Source organism: Eptatretus burgeri, chromosome 5 (assembly GCF_056783735.1).
Source record: "Eptatretus burgeri isolate ZD-2024b chromosome 5, Ebu_testis_v1, whole genome shotgun sequence".
Classification (NCBI taxonomy): domain Eukaryota; kingdom Metazoa; phylum Chordata; class Myxini; order Myxiniformes; family Myxinidae; genus Eptatretus; species Eptatretus burgeri.
In genome coordinates this window covers 106,263,308-106,273,605 of record NC_140965.1, presented here as the reverse complement: position 1 = coordinate 106,273,605, position 10,298 = coordinate 106,263,308, and the positions used below count along the sequence as shown (strand labels likewise).

Below are 10,298 nucleotides of genomic sequence, written 5' to 3'. Positions count from 1 at the left end.
GGTTGGAAATCACTTAAAACATGTAGAAATGCAAAAAAAATATTTTTTCCTTTTTGGAGGGGTAACAATTTTGGGGGGTGGAAATCGGTTAAACATGTAGAAATGCAAAAAAAATTATCTATTTTTTGGGGGGGGTAAAAAAAAAATTTGGGGGGGGTTGGAAATCACTTAAAACATGTAGAAATGCAAAAAAAAAAAATTCTCTAATAATTTTTTTTTGGGGGGGGGACCAAGTACAAAGGTTAATGGCATGATCCTTGGACAATACCTAACCCCCCCCCACCAAGTTTCGTCGAAATCCGTCGAGGAGTTTATCCGTAATACTGTTCACAAACAAACAAACAAACAAACAGAAAGGGGTGAAAACAGGAACCTCCATCCATCTAGGAAGATGGCGGAGGTTAAAGAGGGGGAGCACTCGGGAGAGTGCAAAACCTCCGCCAATACTGCTGGGTCACTCAAGTGAACCTTATATCTTATTCATTAAATATGATGTTAACAGTGCTAAGAGTTATAGTTCTTTTCTCCAACATTTTTTTTTTTGGGGGGGGGGGTTGGAAATCACTTAAAACATGTAAAAATGCAAAAAAAATAAAAAAAAAAAATCGAAATTTTGTTGAAAAAAAAGTTGCAAAAATTTTTTTTCTCTAACAATTTTTTTGGGGGGGTTGGAAATCACTTAAAACATGTAGAAATGCAAAAAAAAAACATTTTTTCTTTTTTTGGGGGGAAGTAACAATTTTTTGGGGGTGGGGGGTTGGAAATCACTTAAAACATGTAAAAATGCCAAAAAAAAAAAATTCTCAAACAATTTTTGGGGGGCGGGGGGGTTGGAAATCACTTATAATATGTAGAAATGCAAAAAAAATTTCTCTAACAATTTTTTTTTGGGGGGAGTAACAATTTTTTGGGGGGGTTGGAAATCACTTAAAACTTAGAAATGCAAAAAAAATTCTCAATTTTTTTGGGGGGGTAACAATTGTTTTGGGGGGTTGGAAATCACTTAAAACATGTAGAAATGCAAAAAAAAAATTCTCTATTTTTGGGGGGGGGGTTAAAAAAATTTGGGGGGGTTGGAAATCACTTAAAACATGTAGAAATGCAAAAAAAAAAAAAAAAATTTTCTCTAAATTTTTTTTTTGGGGGGGGGACCAAGTCCAAAATTTAATGGCATGATCCTTGGACCATACCTACCCCCCCCACCAAGTTTCGTCGAAATCCGTCGAGGAGTTTATCCGTAATACTGTTCACAAACAAACAAACATACAAACAGAAAGGGGTGAAAACAGTAACCTCCATCCATCTTCGAAGATGGCGTAGGTTAATGAAAAATCACTCAGAGAGTGACAACTTGGCGAAATGGAACGGAACTCCGTATAGCACATACCTCCGCCAGGCTGAACAGTTTAAAGTTTGTATCCCACTGATATGTCTGATCTGAATCAGGACCTTAACCAAAATCGAATCGGCTTGTTCTTGTCAATATCACCTCACCAACTCAGCTACCTAGTTTTGTCACAACAAACAACTCTTTGAGATGTCATGCTATGCATAGATTTTTGGCCCCATCACTCAATGGTGAAGAATGACTAAAAACTTGTCGTATCCGGATCCGGATTTTAATCTTCACCAAAATTGAATCAATTAGTCCTTTTCACACACCCAACCGGTCCACAAAGTTCTTGCAGATTCCATCCATGACCTATTTAGATATTGTATGACAATATTTTTGGCAACATCTCCTAATGATGAAGAATCACTTGAAAAATTCTCGAATCTGAATCCAGATACTGATCTTCACCAAAATCGAAGCAATTAGTCCTTTTCACACACCCAACCTGCGCACAAAATTTCATCCGAATTCTTCCACAACTTTTTGAGATATCCTGCACACAAACAGACAAACAGACAAACAAGAAAAAGACATCATGCAGAGCACGATACTTACAAAATCGATCCCCCTCTCCTAAAGTTGCCATGTATACATCAAATTGTCCATTTCTTTTAAGATTAAAATTGACAATCATAATCAAAGCTCAGGTCAATTGGATGAAAATTGGTTATTTTTCAGATTGGAATTGATGATTTTAGAAGTTTGACCTTGAGTTGAGCTTTGACGTTTTGACCTAAAATATGTTTTCCCAATTCAGTGATGGACTAGGCAAATCGTGTTCAACTTCCTGGTTCGTAGGCTGTAACTTGATTTTTCAGTTGAAAATTGATGATTTTAAAAGTTTGACATTGAGTTGACCTTTGACCTTTTGATCTCAAAAACAGTTGGTTTCCCAATTCAGTTATGCAATATGCAAGTGCTGTTTAATTCTCAAGTCGATCGGATGAAAATTGATGATTTTTCAGATAAAAATTGATTTTAGAAGTGTGATCTTGAGTTGACTTTTATGATTCTGGTGTGGCTTAGTGGTTAAGGCGGTGGCTTGGGATCCTCAGGGGTCCTGAGTTCAAGCCCTGCTGGCCACTGAGTTAGCATCAGGGGGGTTGACTCAGCCTGTCATCCTTCCGAGGGTCAGTGAAATGAGCACCAGTATACTGGTAATTATCCCTGCAGGGTCGAAGGAGATTAAAGGGTTGGCATCAGGAAGGGCATCCGGCCATAAAAAAAAAACATTGCCACAAGAAAGGGTATCATGATTGGGGCCCGTAAAAAGGTGACCCCTGCTCAGAGAAAAAAATGGCTTTCATTTGGAATCCATTTTCAAAAAAAAAAAAATGGAAAAAAGGCTTTCAAATGCTGTGATGATGATCTTGAGTTGACCTTTGACCTTTCGATCTCAAAAATAGTTGGTTTCCCAATTCAGTGACGAAATATGCAATTCATGTTCAAATTTCACATCAATCGGATGAAAAATGACGATTTTAGAAATTCGACCTCAAGATAATGTTTGACTTTTGACCTCAAAATCAAGAGGCTTCTCAGTTCTTACCTCGACAACTTGGTGAAGTTTCGTGAAGATCGGTTTTAATTTTGTGACCTGGAGATACATTTCCAAATGATTGAGAAAGAAAAACAGATAGACAGACAGAATAACAAAATTGACTGACCAATATATTTGAAAATCTTCGATTTTGCAAGTAACAAACACAAACAACAAGAATTAGTCGTGCAGGGCGCGATATATGCAAAATCGACAAAACAAATTTGACCTCAAAAATAATCAGTGGTTGAATTCAATGACCAAATATGCAAATCCTCTTCAAATTTCAAGTGAATCAGATGAAAATTGAGGATTTTAGAAATACCACCTGAGTTGTTGACCTTTTTGCGTATGTTGACCTTCTGGTCAATGTTGACCTCAAAAATAATTGGTGGTTGAATTCAACGACCTGAAATATAAACCCTCTTCAAATTTCGAGTCAATCGGATGAAAATTGAGGATTTTAGAAACACAACCTGAGTAGGTGACCTTTGGCCTACGATGACCTTTTGACATATTGACCTCAAAAAAATAGAGGCTTCTTCCTTATGACAAACTCTACCAGCTGGTGAAGCTTCGTGAAGATCAGTTTAAAATTTTGACCTGTAGGCGATTGACAGACAGACAGAATAACAAAATCGACTGACCAATGTATTTGAAAAATCTTCGATTTTGCAAACAACAAACAGACAAAATAATAAAACGAGGTCATATCAGGCCAGGTATGGGAGCATGTGCCAGAGTAGTGCGTCACTGCATCTACTTTCCGCCGGTACTCCAGGGGCCTCCATCTGGCCATCCCCCAGGAAGATGCCCCCATCTCCTTCAGATGGTGATCATCTTGCTGCAACCACAAAGAATGTCATCAATCAATTGGCCTCCTCCACTCATGAGGCTCCCTCACTGAGAGAATCTGGTCAGCAGGATCAGCGTCAGGAAAATGAGCCACATGTCCATACAGCTGCAGGTAACGCTCACGGACTATGCAGGAAACAAATCTCATTTGAGTCTTTCCCAGCAACCACTCATTGGACACAACGTTCGACCAGCAATAGCCAAGGTTTCTCCAAAGAGACCTGGTACCAAAGGAATTGTCTCCATCTCAGATCCCTGGTCAGAGTCCAAGTCTCACATTCATAGAACAAGACTGAAAGCACCAAGGACCTGAAGACTCGGACTTTCATCCTCCTTCTCAGGAACTGACAGCGCCACACCTCCTGATCCAGTGAATCCAAGACTCCCTAGGCCTGACCCAGATGTCTTTTGACCTCTGACTCACAGCCAGCCGAGACATGAATATCACTGACAATGTACGAGAATCTCTCTGTGCCCTCAACATCCTCACCACAAAAATGCACAGACAAGATTGCAGCATCCAAGAAGTCATTGAAAGCCTGGATCTCAGTTTTGACCCATGAAACCCATATTCCCAGCAGCTCCGACTCCTCATTCAGCACCTTGTGGGCCCCCAAAAGGATACCCAGGGTCTCCACAAAGATGACTACGTCATCTGCAAAATCAGGGTCAGAGATCTTGAATTCCCAAATGATGCACCACAGCTTGATTGCTCTGACATCGTCCCCAGAATCCAGTCCATACAAACACTGAAAAGAGTGGAGGCCAGTACACACCCCTGATGAACTGCAGCAACAACTGGAAGTAAGTCAAAGATGGAACCACTATAACTCACAGCACTCTCAGTACCAGAGTATAGTTCAGACATCAGATTGATCAGTCTTAGTGGCACCCCACGAAGACCAATCATCTTCCAGAGGGCATCCATATTAATATTGGATGCAAGCAGAACCTGCTGAAACTCTCAACTGCATTTGCTGAGGACCTGAAGTGCAAGGATATGGTCAATTGTTGACCTCTTTTGTATAAAGCCCGACTGCTCTGGGTGCTGGTGCTCAAGCAGATGGTGGCAAACCCCATCAAGAATGATCTAAGCAGAGACCTTGCCCGGCACTGAGAGCAGCATCACCCCTCAGTAGTTGTTGCAGTTCTGGCGATCACCCTTCCCTTTTCAGAGATGGACACCAATGCCCCTCTTCCAGTCAGTTTTGATGATGCCTATGTTCCAGGCAGAGCACAATACTGCAGGCAATGACAAGAGTACAGCATTTCCACAAGCTGAGAGAAGTTCAGCGTGGATGCCAGATCCCAGGAGCTTTACCCCATTTCAAGCGGTTCACAGCAGGTGTGTTTCCGCCAACAAAGATGGATCACAGTTGATTGGAGGGTCAGCAATAGGGAGAGTAACACCCCTGCCATCCAAATCAACAGTTGGTGGATCAGCCTAGTACAGCTGCTCAAAGTAATCAGCCAGGCAGTCTTTCACTTTGGACTCCTCTATCAAGAGCCACCACTTTCCACTCTAACTGCAGTACACCAAGGGATGGGCTTGGAGGAATGCAATGCGTGAATCCTCCTGTAAGCAGGATGAGAATCACTTTACCTCAAGTGATGCTCTTCCCCCTCACAGATTCCTCGCACATCGGCCTCCTTGTCTACCCTCAGCGCACGTTCACTTTTTATCCTCAACTCCCTGAACAACTCAGCTCTGCCATTAATCCTGGCCCCGCAACTCTGGTCAATGGTATCCAATGTCTCTTGAGAGACAAAATTCTTCTTCGCCCGGCAATGAGTTCGAAGACATCCACCGGCAACATCAAGAATGGTGGTCTTGAACGCGCTCCACAACTCTTCAGGATTCCCAAAAACACCCAGACCTCCAAATCCCCACTCAGCCTGTTTGGAAACTCCTCAACTACCTTCTCATCCTTGAGCTTCCCAACATCCACCAAGGCTGGGATGTTTGTTTTTTTAATGTTGAAGGTTGCAGGCACGCACTGCATCGTCCTCGTCGCGGCCAAGCCTTAAATAAAAGAACTGCATGAATAGAAAAGTAAGAAAGGAAAGAATAGTCTCAGAGTTTTTGAGAAAATAAAACATCTGCTTTTTGAAAAGGAGAAGGTCATAAGTGTTTGGGAAGACATGAGAAGGTGAAGAGTTCCAGAGTTTGGCAGTGGAGGGGAGGAAACAAACATCGTAACGGCCCACCTTTGAATTGCCAATGGCCACACAATAATCATGTGATGTCGTGGCTTGTCGAGTATTCCTTGGTCTCGCTAATGGTGGAAGTTCACGAGCAGCAAGATCTTGCGAGCAGAACCCAAAGTAATACGTGTAGAAGAGAGAAAGAGAGCCTACTTTGCAGCATAATTTGAGCAGGTCGAGTTTTGAGGTCACATTGGTGGAGTTGACAAGTCGAATAACTTTGTCTTCAATTCTGTCTCGTGAGTATGTGGAGCTGCAACCTCTCCAGATGTGACAGCAGTACTCTATGCAAGGACGAATAAATCCTTTATATCGTTGGAGAAACTGTTCAGAGGAGAAGAATCATCAACATCTGCACAGGACTCCTAATTTCTTCAGGGCAGAAAGCTATTTAGGCTAGTGGCCAAATGAGGTTTTGGGTGGCATACCCCTACCCAAGGTAGAACAAGTCACAGCCTATTTTTCTTGAAGAGGGATGTTTGGGGAGTTAGAAAATCATGGTTGTGAACCTGAGATCATTGCACAACATTTTGAAAATCACGTTTACAGATGTACCACTGCAGACTGCAAAAATGGATTTAATCGCCACAGATTTTGGCTCATATATTTGTTAATACTGGTGCTACAAACACAAATTTGGTGCCAAAATGTGCGGAATGATGACATATATATCTGTAAAAACCATTTGTGATGTAACAAAGGCTTTTGTGTGACCTACAGGCAAAAAATAGTGGAATTTTACTCAACAAATCAGCTTCGGGTTTACCAATAAATATCAACTAAACAATTAATTTCTTCATAACTATTTGAGTTGTATTACTACATATTACATGAAAATAACCCTCTATCATTCTCCTTTTTTGAAATATAACTCATAAAGATAAATCAGTTGAATTAATAGAGTTATTACCGAAACCATATGTCACCCCCCTAAAAGTAACTGACATTGATTAATTTATAATACATGTGTATGCATTAACCAAACAAGAATGATTTTAAATCCAGTTGAAGAAAATCAATTTTGAGCTTGATTGCCTTTTTCTAAAACTACTGATATATACTTATCTTGAATTATTTCATTTCAGATGCTTGTGCTGTCAATTGATCTGCAATTATGGATCTGGAACCACCTGTTGGGAAGCGTCGTAAAATTGACACTGACAACTGCATCATATGCTTTAAACCCCTCAACCCTAAAAAGCAAGAAGTTGAAAAGAACCCAACATTTAATGGTTTGAGTGCAATCTTCAAAGCAAGTCAAATCAGAAAAGATGACGTTTACAAAAATATCTGGCCTTTGCAACAAGACATATTGAGTCTTGATTTGAAAGTATCATTCCACAAATCGTGTCGGGCCAAGTATACCAGCAAGTCAAATATCTCCACATCCAACCCCAGTGAGAGTGACCAGCAACCATGCACGTCTGCGGCAACAGAACACACAAGAATCAACAGAAATGAAACAGCTGGGTTTGACATCAGGACCAACTGCTTCATTTGTGGAAAATACAACACTTCCAGAAACAAGCTTACACCGGTATCTACAAGAACTGGACAGTCCAGAGAAAAAGTTCTGGCAGCAGCTGACAAAAGACAAGACAATAAAATACACATGCGCATGCTTGCCTTTCCATATTTGTTCGCCTATGATGCCAAGTACCACAGGTTATGCTATTCACACTATATTTCAGAAAGGAACATTACTGCTGCAATTCGTAAATCAGGAGAGGAAACAATGGGTACATTACATGATGAAGCTTTTGATGAACTGAAATGTTATCTGGAACAAACTGTTCTCCAAAACTAAGACAGTGACAACACTCGTTCATCTGAAAGATGAATACGTTGGATATTTGGTTTCACTGGGTACCACGAATGCAGAACAGTATAAAACTTGGAAGTTGAAGGAGCGATTAACTTAATATTATGGTGACCAAATAGTCTGTGTAACATTTGATGGCCACACTGACATCATATGATCTTCTTCTGTGACCTTATGTGATGCCCTGAGAAAAGCCACGATTCTGCAGAGCATGACTGATGAACCAGAATATGAAGACATCCCGTCTGACGTACCATCAGCCACAGATAGTGAAATGCATACTTTGCATGTTGCAGCCGGTATCCTGAGGAAGCACATGGCTGATATCGAGCATGTTGGAAATATGTATGCACCTGTCGAGGAAACAGATATTCAGCACTGTGCAGAATTTGTTCCTAATACACTCTACGACTTTATTCAGTGGTGCACCAGTGAGAAATCACACACGAATGTAACCAGCTGCAGTGATGAAGGTGTTATGAAGAACAACCTGAGGACGATCACCATCTCTCACAATATAATATCACAGAGCCGTCGAGTGTACTCCACAATAACGCTTGGTTTAGCCTTGCAGGTTCATCATGAATTGGGAAGCAAGCATCTCATTGAGATGCTTCATGAATTAGGACACTGTGTGTCCTATGACGAGGTGAGACATTTCCTCACGTCTGTGGCTGTTGATCAAACTGCCTCGGAGGATATTTACATCCCCAAAGTTCTTCAAAACCTACGCTGCACCGACGATGACTGTAGGAAGAGCACAACATGTCATTGTATCTCTGCAGGACTGAGCTGCACTGAATTCTGCTCGTGTAGTGCAGAAGATTGTCCAAATCAGCACTGATGAAGAGCGTGACTGAACTTTTAAATGTATTACATGTATTACTTCATGCAATAGATGTATGTACATAAGTTACAGTGCAGGTTATGAATTCATTATCGTCATATGTGAAATAGCTTATATCAACATGATGTCTATAAAAGTCACTTTCACAATTGTGTCAGAATCTTAAGTCAATTCTTCATATTGCATATCTGCTTCGGGATTTCTATCGGTCAGCATTAGTGGAGCGACATATGATTTCAGTTATAACTATATCATTTCAGTGACAATTACATCATTAGATATATATATTTTTCAAAGGGTAAATAAACTTGGATTATGTTGATGTAACAAGTATGACTGCAAGTCCAATATTTTTGAAGTAACTAATGTTTTTGTTGATATTGTTGCGGTCTTCGCGCCCGCCGGCGTGCGACGGCCACGTAACTCGAATCGCGGCACGTCGCCCACCGGACGGACAATCCAGTCGTGACCCTCTCGGACTAACGCCGGGAACCAGTCACGGGTGGACCTTTCGGTCTCACCGCGATCGAGCCAATCAGCCCCCGCGTGGGATAGGGTTGCTCGCCAAATTCGAACTACCTAAGTACCCACGCGGAGGGTAGACCGGGCGATCGCACCTCGCCGCAGGTCGACTTCGGACACGGGCCATAGCGACCCGTTCCGTACTATCAGAATAACCGAGCGGTGTTATCGTCGACCTCGGCCGGTTCGATTAATTATCAGGCGTACTCAGCCCACTACCAACCCTTTACGTGAAGCAAGATGGGGGTTCAATGGGGAAAAAGACGAAGCGGGGAAACAGTTCAACAATAAAGCACATTTATTCGCGACGAAACGGAAAGCACACAATTACAATTCCACCAAATGCACACAAAAAAGAAAACACAATTCCATTTACACAAAAAGCAAACATAAAAGTGAAAACACAGTGCAGAGCTAATACCGACTACCGAGCACACGGCAACACTTATACAATTCTACTTCACAGACGGCGCCGACAACACATACCCAAAACCAAGGAAAAGAAATCCCCCAAGAATGGGGTAGGCCTGAGGCCGAGACCGGGTCGGGCCTACCCGTCTGGTGATGAGACGCGGAGCGGCGATGGCCCCGCAACCCGCGGGCCTCGTGGACAGTGCCTGGCAGGGGGGTGGGAACGGGGCCCCCTTGGTCGCACTATCTCAGCGCGGGGGGAAACAGGAGGGGGTTGCTGATGCTCGGGGTATAGAGGATCTTTATTATATGCGACGAGCGTCTCCACCTCGGCCAGGTCGCGCTGTCGGCCTCCCTCGGGTGCAGCTTCCTGCACGACGCGAGCACCCCCTCGTCTGGTGTCGCCGCCTTTCCACAGCTCCGTCCCCTCCGTTCCGACTCCAACGCACACGACGAGCAGCTCCACCGCCCGCGAAGTCTTGACCCTCTGCTTCCGACTCTCCTCTTCTTGACTCTCCGACCCTTTTTGCTGACTCCGACTCTCTTCCGACTCCTCGTTCTCGTTCTGCTGACTCTCCCGTTCCGACTCTGACTGACGAACACCGTCCTTTTATCCCCCCGTAACTTCGCCTTTGACCCCCTCCCTTTGACCTTTCACCTCGCTCCCCATTGGCCCGAGAAAAAGTGGGCGTGAAGGCTTTTT

At 42.7% G+C, this 10,298-nt stretch overlaps 1 pseudogene; it reads left to right on the top strand.

The window, feature by feature from the left end:
• The first annotated feature begins 7,756 nt into the window (after positions 1 to 7,756).
• LOC147027113 (uncharacterized) lies at positions 7,757 to 8,659 on the top strand (annotated as a pseudogene).
• The last annotated feature ends 1,639 nt before the right edge of the window (positions 8,660 to 10,298 follow it).